Below are 17531 nucleotides of genomic sequence, written 5' to 3' on the forward strand. Positions count from 1 at the left end.
TACTATCTGGAAGTGGATGGACTAGAAACTGCTGCTGTGGATCTCATCAGAACGGCTTCCTCTTTTATAGGCTCTCTATACCACCTGCTGATTTATTAGTCACAGGGTCTGGGACACAGCCTGACTCATGCCCCTGGCTACAAGCTGATGGACACACTCAACACACCTGATGCTTCACTATTCACTCCAAAATACATAGCATGACAGCAGGTCCTAGGCCAAGAGTGCCAATTCACTCTCAAGCTTACTCTTGCTTCACTAGTCACATGGACTGCTATGGAGACTGGCTGCTGGTCCTTTCACACAACCCTCTTACGGACGCAGATAAAACCTAAAACTCTTTTTAATTAGTGGTTTTTCTGTGACATACTTTCAAGAAATCTCCAGAAATTGAAATAAGTAACAGAGAATTTTTTTTTTGTTCCTTAAAAGGAGAAGTGGGAAGCAAGACTTGAACTGGGGACCTCTTGATCTGCAGTCACATACTTTACTGCTGAGCTATACACATCCTCTTTTCCTGAAATATGCCTTCACACACACCTTATTACTGCGAGCAGCAGGCTGTAGAGTGCAGACGTCACATATAATACCATGGACTCTGACTAGCACTGAGTTATACCTACTCTGGGATTCCAGCTGTGGGACTAGCTTACTCTCTTGTCTACTCACCATGCTGGAAGTGAGAGTGAGTCTTACTCTCTTCTGCAATCACTCTGTGCCCTAAATTTCAGTCTTAGTCTCTCGTCTGCTCACTCTCTGCAGTAAGTGTGCAAAGCTGTCAGTGACTCAGCCAGTCTAAGCCTCCTAGCTCATTTAAAAATCCACTGCCTCAGACATTGACAGAACACAACTCTAGTGAGGAAAGACTTCTTTTTAACAGTGCTTTGGTTAGCAGTACCATACAACTCTCACACAGTCACTATCTCTTCTAATCGATGCAAGTTCACATAGATGTCTTTTAAAATGCAATTTCTGTGTCCCTCACGTGGTAATGTCTTTAACAATGCTATATCTTTGTTTTATGGTAAAACAATTTGATATGGTATACATATTGGACCAGTCTTACTGTACATTCTAGTAACGGTAAGCTGGTGTGATACTAGTGAAAAACACTGGAAACAGTACACAGACCAGTCACAGTGTACCAGCATTTGAGTCCAGTTTTGTCTAGCCGACGTTACCTTACATACTAATTACAGTAAATAGGTGTGCTACTGGAGAAAGACACAAGTAACAGCATGCAGGCATTTGTTTCTTACACATATTACTATCAGTAAGCACACATGCTACTGTCCAAACTCAGTTCTAAAACTGCAGAGACTTCTGTTACAGTATAAGGACATTTGTGAAAGCATTACGGGCATACAGTGTCCACACACTCACATCTTTGCTGCTGTACAGGCACACAGTGTTTCTTAAAGCACAACAAATCAGCTGTGCTGTGGTAAATACAGTGGAATTTAGAAACTTGTGATTTGTTTACCTATGTATTTTTTCTTTGCACCTGCAATTTCTGCTATATGCTCAATTATTAGAAGCAATGCTTGTTAATAAATCCATGCCGTAAAACATTATCTGTGTGCTGCACACTGCAGAATGTTATAAGATGTATTAAAGTACACAGTATCATGCTGTGTACACAAATTTCAATTTGTCCCTGTGTGCCAATGTACGAACTCTTGTTTTACTCGAATTGATCCATGGTGCAGTTACTGGGCGTGAGTGTGAAAACTGTTAATTTTCGCACAACAGTCTTAAGGATGCACATAAAACTTTGAGCTATTTTGTTTAAATAGTCGTTTTAGTGTGAAATACTTTCAATAAATCCCCAAGAATTGTAGAAAGTGATATAGAAAGAAATTGAAAGCTTCTTTCATGTGTGAAGGGGGCACCCAGATTGATCCATGGTGCAGTTACTGGGTGTGAGTGTGAAAACTGTTAATTTTTAACAAGAGTCATAAGGATGCACATAAAACTTTGAGCTATTTTGCTTAATTAGTCGTTTTAGTGTGACATACTTTCAAAAAATCCCCAAGAATTGAAAAAAGCGATACAGAAAGAAATTGACAGCTTCTTTAAAGTATTAAGGGGTGTGAGAAGGTAGCCTCTTTCTAGCCTTGTTACCCCCACTTTTGGCCTGTTTGTGAGTGTATGTCAGGGTGTTTGTCACTGTTTTCACTGTCTCACTGGGATCCTGATAGCCAGGCCTCAGTGCTCATAGTGAAAACACTATGTTTTCAGTATGTTTGTTATGTGTCACTGGGATCCTGCTGGTCAGGACCCCAGTGCTCATAGGTTTGTGGCCTATATGTATGTGTCACTGGGACCCTGTCACACAGGGCCCCAGTGCTCATAGGTGTGCATGTATATGTTCCCTGTGTGGTGCCTAACTGTCTCACTGAGGCTCTGCTAACCAGAACCTCAGTGGTTATGCTCTCTCATTACTTCAAATTGTCACTAACAGGCTAGTGACCAATTTTACCAATTTACATTGGCTTACTGGAACACCCTTATAATTCCCTAGTATATGGTACTGAGGTACCCAGGGTATTGGGGTTCCAGAAGATCCCTATGGGCTGCAGCATTTCTTTTGCCACCCATAGGGAGCTCTGACAATTCTTACACAGGCCTGCCACTGCAGCCTGAGTGAAATAACGTCCACGTTATTTCACAGCCATTTTACACTGCACTTAAGTAACTTATAAGTCACCTATATGTCTAACCTTTACCTGGTAAAGGTTGGGTGCAAAGTTACTTAGTGTGAGGGCACCCTGGCACTAGCCAAGGTGCCCCCACATTGTTCAGAGCCAATTCCCTGAACTTTGTGAGTGCGGGGACACCATTACACGCGTGCACTACATATAGGTCACTACCTATATGTAGCTTCACCATGGTAACTCCGAATATGGCCATGTAGCATGTCTATGATCATGGAATTGCCCCCTCTATGCCATCCTGGCATTGTTGGTACAATTCAATGATCCCAGTGGTCTGTAGCACAGACCCTGGTACTGCCAAACTGCCCTTCCTGGGGTTTCACTGCAGCTGCTGCTGCTGCCAACCCCTCAGACAGGCAGCTGCCCTCCTGGGGTCCAGCCAGGCCTGGCCCAGGATGGCAGAACAAAGAACTTCCTCTGAGAGAGGGTGTGACACCCTCTCCCTTTGGAAAATGGTGTGAAGGCAGGGGAGGAGTAGCCTCCCCCAGCCTCTGGAAATGCTTTGTTGGGCACAGATGTGCCCAATTCTGCATAAGCCAGTCTACACCGGTTCAGGGACCCCTTAGCCCCTGCTCTGGCGCGAAACTGGACAAAGGAAAGGGGAGTGACCACTCCCCTGACCTGCACCTCCCCTGGGAGGTGTCCAGAGCTCCTCCAGTGTGCTCCAGACCTCTGCCATCTTGGAAACAGAGGTGCTGCTGGCACACTGGACTGCTCTGAGTGGCCAGTGCCACCAGGTGACGTCAGAGACTCCTGCTGATAGGCTCCTTCAGGTGTTAGTAGCCTTTCCTCTCTCCTAGGTAGCCAAACCCTCTTTTCTGGCTATTTAGGGTCTCTGTCTCTGGGGAAACTTTAGATAACGAATGCATGAGCTCAGCCGAGTTCCTCTGCATCTCCCTCTTCACCTTCTGATAAGGAATCGACCGCTGACCGCGCTGGAAGCCTGCAAACCTGCAACATAGTAGCAAAGACGACTACTGCAACTCTGTAACGCTGATCCTGCCGCCTTCTCGACTGTTTTCCTGCTTGTGCATGCTGTGGGGGTAGTCTGCCTCCTCTCTGCACCAGAAGCTCCGAAGAAATCTCCCGTGGGTCGACGGAATCTTCCCCCTGCAACCGCAGGCACCAAAAAGCTGCATTACCGGTCCCTTGGGTCTCCTCTCAGCACGACGAGCGAGGTCCCTCGAATCCAGCGACACCGTCCAAGTGACCCCCACAGTCCAGTGACTCTTCAGCCCAAGTTTGGTGGAGATAAGTCCTTGCCTCACCTTGCTGGGCTGCATTGCTGGGAACCGCGACTTTGCAAGCTACTCCGGCCCCTGTGCACTTCCGGCAGAAATCCTTCGTGCACAGCCAAGCCTGGGTCCACGGCACTCTAACCTGCATTGCACGACTTTCTAAGTCGGTCTCCGGCGACGTGGGACTCCTTTGTGCAACTTCGGCGAGCACCGTTTCACGCATCCTCGTAGTGCCTGTTTCTGGCACTTCTTTGGAAGCTACCTGCTTCAGTGAGGGCTCTTTGTTTTGCTCGACGTCCCCTCTCTCTGCAGGTCCAATTTGCGACCTCCTGGTCCCTCCTGGGCCCCAGCAGCGTCCAAAAACGCCAAACGCACGATTTGCGTGTAGCAAGGCTTGTTGGCGTCCATCCGGCGGGAAAACACTTCTGCACGACTCTCCAAGGCGTGGGGGATCCATCCTCCAAAGGGGAAGTCTCTAGCCCTTGTCGTTCCTGCAGTATTCACAGTTCTTCAGCCTAGTAAGAGCTTCTTTGCACCAACCGCTGGCATTTCTTGGGCATCTGCCCATCTCCGAGCTGCTTGTGACTTTTGGACTTGGTCCCCTTGTTCCACAGGTACCCTCAGTCAGGAATCCATCGTTGTTGCATTGCTGATTTGTGTTTTCCTTGCATTTTCCCTCTAACACGACTATTTTGTCCTTAGGGGAACTTTAGTGCACTTTGCACTCACTTTTCAGGGTCTTGGGGAGGGTTATTTTTCTAACTCTCACTATTTTCTAATAGTCCCAGCGACCCTCTACAAGGTCACATAGGTTTGGGGTCCATTCGTGGTTCGCATTCCACTTTTGGAGTATATGGTTTGTGTTGCCCCTATCCCTATGTTTCCCCATTGCATCCTATTGTAACTATACATTGTTTGCACTGTTTTCTAAGACTATACTGCATATTTTTGCTATTGTGTATATATATCTTGTGTATATTTCCTATCCTCTCACTGAGGGTACACTCTAAGATACTTTGGCATATTGTCATAAAAATAAAGTACCTTTATTTTTTGTATAACTGTGTATTGTGTTTTCTTATGATATTGTGCATATGACACAAAGTGGTACTGTAGTAGCTTCACACGTCTCCTAGTTCAGCCTAAGCTGCTCTGCTAAGCTACCATTATCTATCAGCCTAAGCTGCTAGACACCCTATACACTAATAAGGGATAACTGGGCCTGGTGCAAGGTGCAAGTACCCCTTGGTTCTCACTACAAGCCAGTCCAGCCTCCTACAAGGGGGCACGCGGATTTGAACCAGGGACCTCTTGATCTGCAGTCAAATGCTCTACCACTGAGCTATACCCCCTTGTTGTACTATCTGGAAGTGGATGGACTAGAAACTGCTGCTGTGGATCTCATCAGAACGGCTTCCTCTTTTATAGGCTCTCTATACCACCTGCTGATTTATTAGTCACAGGGTCCGGGACACAGCCTGACTCATGCCCCTGGCTACAAGCTGATGGACACACTCAACACACCTGATGCTTCACTATTCACACCAAAATACATAGCATGACAGCAGGTCCTAGGCCAAGGGTGCCAATTCACTCTCAAGCTTACTCTTGCTTCACTAGTCACAGGGACTGCTATGGAGACCGGCTGCTGGTCCTTTCACACAACCCTCTTACGGACGCAGATAAAACCTAAAACTCTTTTTAATTAGTGGTTTTTCTGTGACATACTTTCAAGAAATCTCCAGAAATTGAAATAAGTAACAGAGATTTTTTTTTTGTTCCTTAAAAGGAGAAGTGGGAAGCAAGACTTGAACGGGGGACCTCTTGATCTGCAGTCATATACTTTACTGCTGAGCTATACACATCCTCTTTTCCTGAAATATGCCTTCACACACACCTTATTACTGCGAGCAGCAGGCTGTAGCGTGCAGACGTCACATATAATACCATGGACTCTGACTAGCACTGAGTTATACCTACTCTGGGATTCCAGCTGTGGGACTAGCTTACTCTCTTGTCTACTCACCATGCTGGAAGTGAGAGTGAGTCTTACTCTCTTCTGCAATCACTCTGTGCCCTAAATTTCAGTCTTAGTCTCTCGTCTGCTCACTCTCTGCAGTAAGTGTGCAAAGCTGTCAGTGACTCAGCCAGTCTAAGCCTCCTAGCTCATTTAAAAATCCACTGCCTCAGACATTGACAGAACACAACTCTAGTGAGGAAAGACTTCTTTTTAACAGTGCTTTGGTTAGCAGTACCATACAACTCTCACACAGTCACTATCTCTTCTAATCGATGCAAGTTCACATAGATGTCTTTTAAAATGCAATTTCTGTGTCCCTCACGTGGTAATGTCTTTAACAATGCTATATCTTTGTTTTATGGTAAAACAATTTGATATGGTATACATATTGGACCAGTCTTACTGTACATTCTAGTAACGGTAAGCTGGCGTGATACTAGTGAAACACACTGGAAACAGTACACAGGCCAGTCACAGTGTACCAGCATTTGGGTCCAGTTTTGTCTAGCCGACGTTACCTTACATACTAATTACAGTAAATAGGTGTGCTACTGGAGAAAGACACAAGTAACAGCATGCAGGCATTTGTTTCTTACACATATTACTATCAGTAAGCACACATGCTACTGTCCAAACTCAGTTCTAAAACTGCAGAGACTTCTGTTACAGTATAAGGACATTTGTGAAAGCATTACGGGCATACAGTGTCCACACACTCACATCTTTGCTGCTGTACAGGCACACAGTGTTTCTTAAAGCACAACAAATCAGCTGTGCTGTGGTAAATACAGTGGAATTTAGAAACTTGTGAATTGTTTACCGATGTATTTTTTCTTTGCTCCTGCAATTTCTGCTATATGCTCAATTATTAGAAGCAATGCTTGTTAATAAATCCATGCCGTAAAACATTATCTGTGTGCTGCACACTACAGAATGTAGAAAGATGTATTAAAGTACACAGTATCATGCTGTGTACACAAATTTCAATTTGTCCCTGTGTGCCAATGTACGAACTCTTGTTTTACTCGAATTGATCCATGGTGCAGTTACTGGGCGTGAGTGTGAAAACTGTTAATTTTCGCACAACAGTCTTAAGGATGCACATAAAACTTTGAGCTATTTTGTTTAAATAGTCGTTTTAGTGTGAAATACTTTCAATAAATCCCCAAGAATTGTAGAAAGTGATATAGAAAGAAATTGAAAGCTTCTTTCATGTGTGAAGGGGGCACCCAGATTGATCCATGGTGCAGTTACTGGGTGTGAGTGTGAAAACTGTTAATTTTCAACAAGAGTCATAAGGATGCACATAAAACTTTGAGCTATTTTGCTTAATTAGTCGTTTTAGTGTGACATACTTTCAAAAAATCCCCAAGAATTGAAAAAAGCGATACAGAAAGAAATTGACAGCTTCTTTAAAGTATTAAGGGGGCACCCGGATTTGAATCAGGGACCTCTTGATCTGCAGACAAATGCTCTACCACTGAGATATACCCCCTTGTTGTACTATCTGGAAGTGGATGGACTAGAAACTGCTGCTGTGGATCTCATCAGAACGGCTTCCTCTTTTATAGGCTCTCTATACCACCTGCTGATTTATTAGTCACAGGGTCTGGGACACAGCCTGACTCATGCCCCTGGCTACAAGCTGATGGACACACTCAACACACCTGATGCTTCACTATTCACACCAAAATACATAGCATGACAGCAGGTCCTAGGCCAAGGGTGCCAATTCACTCTCAAGCTTACTCTTGCTTCACTAGTCACAGGGACTGCTATGGAGACCGGCTGCTGGTCCTTTCACACAACCCTCTTACGGACGCAGATAAAACCTAAAACTCTTTTTAATTAGTGGTTTTTCTGTGACATACTTTCAAGAAATCTCCAGAAATTGAAATAAGTAACAGGGAATTTTGTTTTTGTTCCTTAAAAGGAGAAGTGGGAAGCAAGACTTGAACTGGGGACCTCTTGATCTGCAGTCACATACTTTACTGCTGAGCTATACACATCCTCTTTTCCTGAAATATGCCTTCACACACACCTTATTACTGCGAGCAGCAGGCTGTAGAGTGCAGACGTCACATATAATACCATGGACTCTGACTAGCACTGAGTTATACCTACTCTGGGATTCCAGCTGTGGGACTAGCTTACTCTCTAGTCTACTCACCATGTTGGAAGTGAGAGTGAGTCTTACTCTCTTCTGCAATCACTCTGTGCCCTAAATTTCAGTCTTAGTCTCTCGTCTGCTCACTCTCTGCAGTAAGTGTGCAAAGCTGTCAGTGACTCAGCCAGTCTAAGCCTCCTAGCTCATTTAAAAATCCACTGCCTCAGACATTGACAGAACACAACTCTAGTGAGGAAAGACTTCTTTTTAACAGTGCTTTGGTTAGCAGTACCATACAACTCTCACACAGTCACTATCTCTTCTAATCGATGCAAGTTCACATAGATGTCTTTTAAAATGCAATTTCTGTGTCCCTCACGTGGTAATGTCTTTAACAATGCTATATCTTTGTTTTATGGTAAAACAATTTGATATGGTATACATATTGGACCAGTCTTACTGTACATTCTAGTAACGGTAAGCTGGCGTGATACTAGTGAAACACACTGGAAACAGTACACAGGCCAGTCACAGTGTACCAGCATTTGGGTCCAGTTTTGTCTAGCCGACGTTACCTTACATACTAATTACAGTAAATAGGTGTGCTACTGGAGAAAGACACAAGTAACAGCATGCAGGCATTTGTTTCTTACACATATTACTATCAGTAAGCACACATGCTACTGTCCAAACTCAGTTCTAAAACTGCAGAGACTTCTGTTACAGTATAAGGACATTTGTGAAAGCATTACGGGCATACAGTGTCCACACACTCACATCTTTGCTGCTGTACAGGCACACAGTGTTTCTTAAAGCACAACAAATCAGCTGTGCTGTGGTAAATACAGTGGAATTTAGAAACTTGTGATTTGTTTACCTATGTATTTTTTCTTTGCACCTGCAATTTCTGCTATATGCTCAATTATTAGAAGCAATGCTTGTTAATAAATCCATGCCGTAAAACATTATCTGTGTGCTGCACACTACAGAATGTTATAAGATGTATTAAAGTACACAGTATCATGCTGTGTACACAAATTTCAATTTGTCCCTGTGTGCCAATGTACGAACTCTTGTTTTACTCGAATTGATCCATGGTGCAGTTACTGGGCGTGAGTGTGAAAACTGTTAATTTTCGCACAACAGTCTTAAGGATGCACATAGAACTTTGAGCTATTTTGTTTAAATAGTCGTTTTAGTGTGAAATACTTTCAATAAATCCCCAAGAATTGTAGAAAGTGATATAGAAAGAAATTGAAAGCTTCTTTCATGTGTGAAGGGGGCACCCAGATTGATCCATGGTGCAGTTACTGGGTGTGAGTGTGAAAACTGTTAATTTTCAACAAGAGTCATAAGGATGCACATAAAACTTTGAGCTATTTTGCTTAATTAGTCGTTTTAGTGTGACATACTTTCAAAAAATCCCCAAGAATTGAAAAAAGCGATACAGAAAGAAATTGACAGCTTCTTTAAAGTATTAAGGGGGCACCCGGATTTGAACCAGGGCCCTCTTGACCTGCAGTTAAATGCTCTACCACTGAGCTATACCCCTTGTTGCACTATCTGGAAGTGGATGGACTAGAACCTGCTGCTGTGGATCTCATCAGAACGGCTTCCTCTTTTATAGGCTCTCTATACCACCTGCTGATTTATTAGTCACAGGGTCTGGGACACAGCCTGACTCATGCCCCTGGCTACAAGCTGATGGACACACTCAACACACCTGATGCTTCACTATTCACACCAAAATACATAGCATGACAGCAGGTCCTAAGCCAAGGGTGCAAATTCACTCTCAAGCTTACTCTTGCTTCACTAGTCACAGGGACTGCTATGGAGACCGGCTGCTGGTCCTTTCACACAACCCTCTTACGGACGCAGATAAAACCTAAAACTCTTTTTAATTAGTGGTTTTTCTGTGACATACTTTCAAGAAATCTCCAGAAATTGAAATAAGTAACAGAGAATTTTTTTTTTGTTCCTTAAAAGGAGAAGTGGGAAGCAAGACTTGAACTGGGGACCTCTAGATCTGCAGTCACATACTTTACTGCTGAGCTATACACATCCTCTTTTCCTGAAATATGCCTTCACACACACCTTATTACAGCGAGCAGCAGGCTGTAGAGTGCAGACGTCACATATAATACCATGGACTCTGACTAGCACTGAGTTATACCTACTCTGGGATTCCAGCTGTGGGACTAGCTTACTCTCTTGTCTACTCACCATGCTGGAAGTGAGAGTGAGTCTTACTCTCTTCTGCAATCACTCTGTGCCCTAAATTTCAGTCTTAGTCTCTCGTCTGCTCACTCTCTGCAGTAAGTGTGCAAAGCTGTCAGTGACTCAGCCAGTCTAAGCCTCCTAGCTCATTTAAAAATCCACTGCCTCAGACATTGACAGAACACAACTCTAGTGAGGAAAGACTTCTTTTTAACAGTGCTTTGGTTAGCAGTACCATACAACTCTCACACAGTCACTATCTCTTCTAATCGATGCAAGTTCACATAGATGTCTTTTAAAATGCAATTTCTGTGTCCCTCACGTGGTAATGTCTTTAACAATGCTATATCTTTGTTTTATGGTAAAACAATTTGATATGGTATACATATTGGACCAGTCTTACTGTACATTCTAGTAACGGTAAGCTGGCGTGATACTAGTGAAACACACTGGAAACAGTACACAGGCCAGTCACAGTGTACCAGCATTTGGGTCCAGTTTTGTCTAGCCGACGTTACCTTACATACTAATTACAGTAAATAGGTGTGCTACTGGAGAAAGACACAAGTAACAGCATGCAGGCATTTGTTTCTTACACATATTACTATCAGTAAGCACACATGCTACTGTCCAAACTCAGTTCTAAAACTGCAGAGACTTCTGTTACAGTATAAGGACATTTGTGAAAGCATTACGGGCATACAGTGTCCACACACTCACATCTTTGCTGCTGTACAGGCACACAGTGTTTCTTAAAGCACAACAAATCAGCTGTGCTGTGGTAAATACAGTGGAATTTAGAAACTTGTGATTTGTTTACCTATGTATTTTTTCTTTGCACCTGCAATTTCTGCTATATGCTCAATTATTAGAAGCAATGCTTGTTAATAAATCCATGCCGTAAAACATTATCTGTGTGCTGCACACTACAGAATGTTATAAGATGTATTAAAGTACACAGTATCATGCTGTGTACACAAATTTCAATTTGTCCCTGTGTGCCAATGTACGAACTCTTGTTTTACTCAAATTGATCCATGGTGCAGTTACTGGGCGTGAGTGTGAAAACTGTTAATTTTCGCACAACAGTCTTAAGGATGCACATAAAACTTTGAGCTATTTTGTTTAAATAGTCGTTTTAGTGTGAAATACTTTCAATAAATCCCCAAGAATTGTAGAAAGTGATATAGAAAGAAATTGAAAGCTTCTTTCATGTGTGAAGGGGGCACCCAGATTGATCCATGGTGCAGTTACTGGGTGTGAGTGTGAAAACTGTTAATTTTCAACAAGAGTCATAAGGATGCACATAAAACTTTGAGCTATTTTGCTTAATTAGTCGTTTTAGTGTGACATACTTTCAAAAAATCCCCAAGAATTGAAAAAAGCGATACAGAAAGAAATTGACAGCTTCTTTAAAGTATTAAGGGGGCACCCGGATTTGAATCAGGGACCTCTTGATCTGCAGTCAAATGCTCTACCACTGAGCTATACCCCCTTGTTGTACTGTCTGGAAGTGGATGGACTAGAAACTGCTGCTGTGGATCTCATCAGAACGGCTTCCTCTTTTATAGGCTCTCTATACCACCTGCTGATTTATTAGTCACAGGGTCTGGGACACAGCCTGACTCATACCCCTGGCTACAAGCTGATGGACACACTCAACACACCTGATGCTTCACTATTCACACCAAAATACATAGCATGACAGCAGGTCCTAGGCCAAGGGTGCCAATTCACTCTCAAGCTTACTCTTGCTTCACTAGTCACAGGGACTGCTATGGAGACCGGCTGCTGGTCCTTTCACACAACCCTCTTACGGACGCAGATAAAACCTAAAACTCTTTTTAATTAGTGGTTTTTCTGTGACATACTTTCAAGAAATCTCCAGAAATTGAAATAAGTAACAGAGAATTTTTTTTTGTTCCTTAAAAGGAGAAGTGGGAAGCAAGACTTGAACTGGGGACCTCTTGATCTGCAGTCACATACTTTACTGCTGAGCTATACACATCCTCTTTTCCTGAAATATGCCTTCACACACACCTTATTACTGCGAGCAGCAGGCTGTAGAGTGCAGACGTCACATATAATACCATGGACTTTGACTAGCACTGAGTTATACCTACTCTGGGATTCCAGCTGTGGGACTAGCTTACTCTCTTGTCTACTCACCATGCTGGAAGTGAGAGTGAGTCTTACTCTCTTCTGCAATCACTCTGTGCCCTAAATTTCAGTCTTAGTCTCTCGTCTGCTCACTCTCTGCAGTAAGTGTGCAAAGCTGATGGTGACTCAGCCAGTCTAAGCCTCCTAGCTCATTTAAAAATCCACTGCCTCAGACATTGACAGAACACAACTCTAGTGAGGAAAGACTTCTTTTTAACAGTGCTTTGGTTAGCAGTACCATACAACTGTCACACTGTCACTATCTCTTCTAATCGATGCAAGTTCACATAGATGTCTTTTAAAATGCAATTTCTGTGTCCCTCACGTGGTAATGTCTTTAACAATGCTATATCTTTGTTTTATGGTAAAACAATTTGATATGGTATACATATTGGACCAGTCTTACTGTACATTCTAGTAACGGTAAGCTGGCGTGATACTAGTGAAACACACTGGAAACAGTACACAGGCCAGTCATAGTGTACCAGCATTTGGGTCCAGTTTTGTCTAGCCGACGTTACCTTACATACTAATTACAGTAAATAGGTGTGCTACTGGAGAAAGACACAAGTAACAGGATGCAGGCATTTGTTTCTTACACATATTACTATCAGTAAGCACACATGCTACTGTCCAAACTCAGTTCTAAAACTGCAGAGACTTCTGTTACAGTATAAGGACATTTGTGAAAGCATTACGGGCATACAGTGTCCACACACTCACATCTTTGCTGCTGTACAGGCACACAGTGTTTCTTAAAGCACAACAAATCAGCTGTGCTGTGGTAAATACAGTGGAATTTAGAAACTTGTGATTTGTTTACCTATGTATTTTTTCTTTGCACCTGCAATTTCTGCTATATGCTCAATTATTAGAAGCAATGCTTGTTAATAAATCCATGCGTAAAACATTATCTGTGTGCTGCACACTACAGAATGTAGAAAGATGTATTAAAGTACACAGTATCATGCTGTGTACACAAATTTCAATTTGTCCCTGTGTGCCAATGTACGAACTCTTGTTTTACTCGAATTGATCCATGGTGCAGTTACTGGGCGTGAGTGTGAAAACTGTTAATTTTCGCACAACAGTCTTAAGGATGCACATAAAACTTTGAGCTATTTTGTTTAAATAGTCGTTTTAGTGTGAAATACTTTCAATAAATCCCCAAGAATTGTAGAAAGTGATATAGAAAGAAATTGAAAGCTTCTTTCATGTGTGAAGGGGGCACCCAGATTGATCCATGGTGCAGTTACTGGGTGTGAGTGTGAAAACTGTTAATTTTCAACAAGAGTCATAAGGATGCACATAAAACTTTGAGCTATTTTGCTTAATTAGTCGTTTTAGTGTGACATACTTTCAAAAAATCCCCAAGAATTGAAAAAAGCGATACAGAAAGAAATTGACAGCTTCTTTAAAGTATTAAGGGGGCACCCGGATTTGAACCAGGGACCTCTTGATCTGCAGTCAAATGCTCTACCACTGAGCTATACCCCCTTGTTGTACTATCTGGAAGTGGATGGACTAGAAACTGCTGCTGTGGATCTCATCAGAACGGCTTCCTCTTTTATAGGCTCTCTATACCACCTGCTGATTTATTAGTCACAGGGTCTGGGACACAGCCTGACTCATGCCCCTGGCTACAAGCTGATGGACACACTCAACACACCTGATGCTTCACTATTCACACCAAAATACATAGCATGACAGCAGGTCCTAGGCCAAGGGTGCCAATTCACTCTCAAGCTTACTCTTGCTTCACTAGTCACAGGGACTGCTATGGAGACCGGCTGCTGGTCCTTTCACACAACCCTCTTACGGACGCAGATAAAACCTAAAACTCTTTTTAATTAGTGGTTTTTCTGTGACATACTTTCAAGAAATCTCCAGAAATTGAAATAAGTAACAGAGAATTTTTTTTTTGTTCCTTAAAAGGAGAAGTGGGAAGCAAGACTTGAACTGGGGACCTCTTGATCTGCAGTCACATACTTTACTGCTGAGCTATACACATCCTCTTTTCCTGAAATATGCCTTCACACACACCTTATTACTGCGAGCAGCAGGCTGTAGAGTGCAGACGTCACATATAATACCATGGACTCTGACTAGCACTGAGTTATACCTACTCTGGGATTCCAGCTGTGGGACTAGCTTACTCTCTTGTCTACTCACCATGCTGGAAGTGAGAGTGAGTCTTACTCTCTTCTGCAATCACTCTGTGCCCTAAATTTCAGTCTTAGTCTCTCGTCTGCTCACTCTCTGCAGTAAGTGTGCAAAGCTGTCAGTGACTCAGCCAGTCTAAGCCTCCTAGCTCATTTAAAAATCCACTGCCTCAGACATTGACAGAACACAACTCTAGTGAGGAAAGACTTCTTTTTAACAGTGCTTTGGTTAGCAGTACCATACAACTCTCACACAGTCACTATCTCTTCTAATCGATGCAAGTTCACATAGATGTCTTTTAAAATGCAATTTCTGTGTCCCTCACGTGGTAATGTCTTTAACAATGCTATATCTTTGTTTTATGGTAAAACAATTTGATATGGTATACATATTGGACCAGTCTTACTGTACATTCTAGTAACGGTAAGCTGGCGTGATACTAGTGAAACACACTGGAAACAGTACACAGGCCAGTCACAGTGTACCAGCATTTGGGTCCAGTTTTGTCTAGCCGACGTTACCTTACATACTAATTACAGTAAATAGGTGTGCTACTGGAGAAAGACACAAGTAACAGCATGCAGGCATTTGTTTCTTACACATATTACTATCAGTAAGCACACATGCTACTGTCCAAACTCAGTTCTAAAACTGCAGAGACTTCTGTTACAGTATAAGGACATTTGTGAAAGCATTACGGGCATACAGTGTCCACACACTCACATCTTTGCTGCTGTACAGGCACACAGTGTTTCTTAAAGCACAACAAATCAGCTGTGCTGTGGTAAATACAGTGGAATTTAGAAACTTGTGATTTGTTTACCTATGTATTTTTTCTTTGCACCTGCAATTTCTGCTATATGCTCAATTATTAGAAGCAATGCTTGTTAATAAATCCATGCCGTAAAACATTATCTGTGTGCTGCACACTACAGAATGTAGAAAGATGTATTAAAGTACACAGTATCATGCTGTGTACACAAATTTCAATTTGTCCCTGTGTGCCAATGTACGAACTCTTGTTTTACTCGAATTGATCCATGGTGCAGTTACTGGGCGTGAGTGTGAAAACTGTTAATTTTCGCACAACAGTCTTAAGGATGCACATAAAACTTTGAGCTATTTTGTTTAAATAGTCGTTTTAGTGTGAAATACTTTCAATAAATCCCCAAGAATTGTAGAAAGTGATATAGAAAGAAATTGAAAGCTTCTTTCATGTGTGAAGGGGGCACCCAGATTGATCCATGGTGCAGTTACTGGGTGTGAGTGTGAAAACTGTTAATTTTCAACAAGAGTCATAAGGATGCACATAAAACTTTGAGCTATTTTGCTTAATTAGTCGTTTTAGTGTGACATACTTTCAAAAAATCCCCAAGAATTGAAAAAAGCGATACAGAAAGAAAGTGACAGCTTCTTTGAAGTATTAAGGGGGCACCCGGATTTGAACCAGGGACCTCTTGATCTGCAGTCAAACGCTCTACCACTGAGCTATACCCCCTTGTTGCACTATTTGGAAGTGGATGGACTAGAAACTGCTGCTGTGGATCTCATCAGAACGGCTTCCTCTTTTATAGGCTCTCTATACCACCTGCTGATTTATTAGTCACAGGGTCTGGGACACAGCCTGACTCATGCCCCTGGCTACAAGCTGATGGACACACTCAACACACCTGATGCTTCACTATTCACACCAAAATACATAGCATGACAGCAGGTCCTAGGCCAAGGGTGCCAATTGACTCTCAAGCTTACTCTTGCTTCACTAGTCACAGGGACTGCTATGGAGACCGGCTGCTAGTCCTTTGACACAACCCTCTTACGGACGCAGATAAAACCTAAAACTCTTTTTAATTAGTGGTTTTTCTGTGACATACTTTCAAGAAATCTCCAGAAATTGAAATAAGTAACAGAGATTTTTTTTTTTCTTCCTTAAAAGGAGAAGTGGGAAGCAAGACTTGAACTGGGGACCTCTTGATCTGCAGTCACATACTTTACTGCTGAGCTATACACATCGTCTTTTAATGAAATATGCCTTCACACACACCTTATTACTGCGAGCAGCAGGCTGTAGAGTGCAGACGTCACATATAATACCATGGACTCTGACTAGCACTGAGTTATACCTACTCTGGGATTCCAGCTGTGGGACTAGCTTACTCTCTTGTCTACTCACCATGCTGGAAGTGAGAGTGAGTCTTACTCTCTTCTGCAATCACTCTGTGCCCTAAATTTCAGTCTTAGTCTCTCGTCTGCTCACTCTCTGCAGTAAGTGTGCAAAGCTGTCAGTGACTCAGCCAGTCTAAGCCTCCTAGCTCATTTAAAAATCCACTGCCTCAGACATTGACAGAACACAACTCTAGTGAGGAAAGACTTCTTTTTAACAGTGCTTTGGTTAGCAGTACCATACAACTCTCACACAGTCACTATCTCTTCTAATCGATGCAAGTTCACATAGATGTCTTTTAAAATGCAATTTCTCTGTCCCTCACGTGGTAATGTCTTTAACAATGCTATATCTTTGTTTTATGGTAAAACAATTTGATATGGTATACATATTGGACCAGTCTTACTGTACATTCTAGTAACGGTAAGCTGGCGTGATACTAGTGAAACACACTGGAAACAGTACACAGGCCAGTCATAGTGTACCAGCATTTGGGTCCAGTTTTGTCTAGCCGACGTTACCTTACATACTAATTACAGTAAATAGGTGTGCTACTGGAGAAAGACACAAGTAACAGCATGCAGGCATTTGTTTCTTACACATATTACTATCAGTAAGCACACATGCTACTGTCCAAACTCAGTTCTAAAACTGCAGAGACTTCTGTTACAGTATAAGGACATTTGTGAAAGCATTACGGGCATACAGTGTCCACACACTCACATCTTTGCTGCTGTACAGG

The 17531-nt window shown here is 42.5% G+C and overlaps 6 non-coding genes across 6 annotated transcripts; all 6 read right to left on the reverse strand.

Moving 5' to 3' along the window:
- Nucleotides 1-5235: 5235 nt before the first annotated feature.
- On the reverse strand, nucleotides 5236-5307 carry TRNAC-GCA (transfer RNA cysteine (anticodon GCA)). Its single transcript has one exon. It is a non-coding gene; the product is annotated as a tRNA-Cys (tRNA).
- A 2091-nt stretch (nucleotides 5308-7398) lies between these two features.
- On the reverse strand, nucleotides 7399-7470 carry TRNAC-GCA (transfer RNA cysteine (anticodon GCA)). The gene has a single exon. It is a non-coding gene; the product is annotated as a tRNA-Cys (tRNA).
- Nucleotides 7471-9562: 2092 nt separating this feature from the next.
- TRNAC-GCA (transfer RNA cysteine (anticodon GCA)) lies at nucleotides 9563-9634 on the reverse strand. Its single transcript has one exon. It is a non-coding gene; the product is annotated as a tRNA-Cys (tRNA).
- Nucleotides 9635-11725: 2091 nt separating this feature from the next.
- On the reverse strand, nucleotides 11726-11797 carry TRNAC-GCA (transfer RNA cysteine (anticodon GCA)). The gene has a single exon. It is a non-coding gene; the product is annotated as a tRNA-Cys (tRNA).
- Nucleotides 11798-13887: 2090 nt separating this feature from the next.
- Nucleotides 13888-13959, reverse strand: TRNAC-GCA (transfer RNA cysteine (anticodon GCA)). Its single transcript has one exon. It is a non-coding gene; the product is annotated as a tRNA-Cys (tRNA).
- A 2092-nt stretch (nucleotides 13960-16051) lies between these two features.
- On the reverse strand, nucleotides 16052-16123 carry TRNAC-GCA (transfer RNA cysteine (anticodon GCA)). Its single transcript has one exon. It is a non-coding gene; the product is annotated as a tRNA-Cys (tRNA).
- Nucleotides 16124-17531: the final 1408 nt, after the last annotated feature.

This window comes from Pleurodeles waltl, chromosome 4_1, assembly GCF_031143425.1.
Source record: "Pleurodeles waltl isolate 20211129_DDA chromosome 4_1, aPleWal1.hap1.20221129, whole genome shotgun sequence".
NCBI lineage: Eukaryota > Metazoa > Chordata > Amphibia > Caudata > Salamandridae > Pleurodeles > Pleurodeles waltl.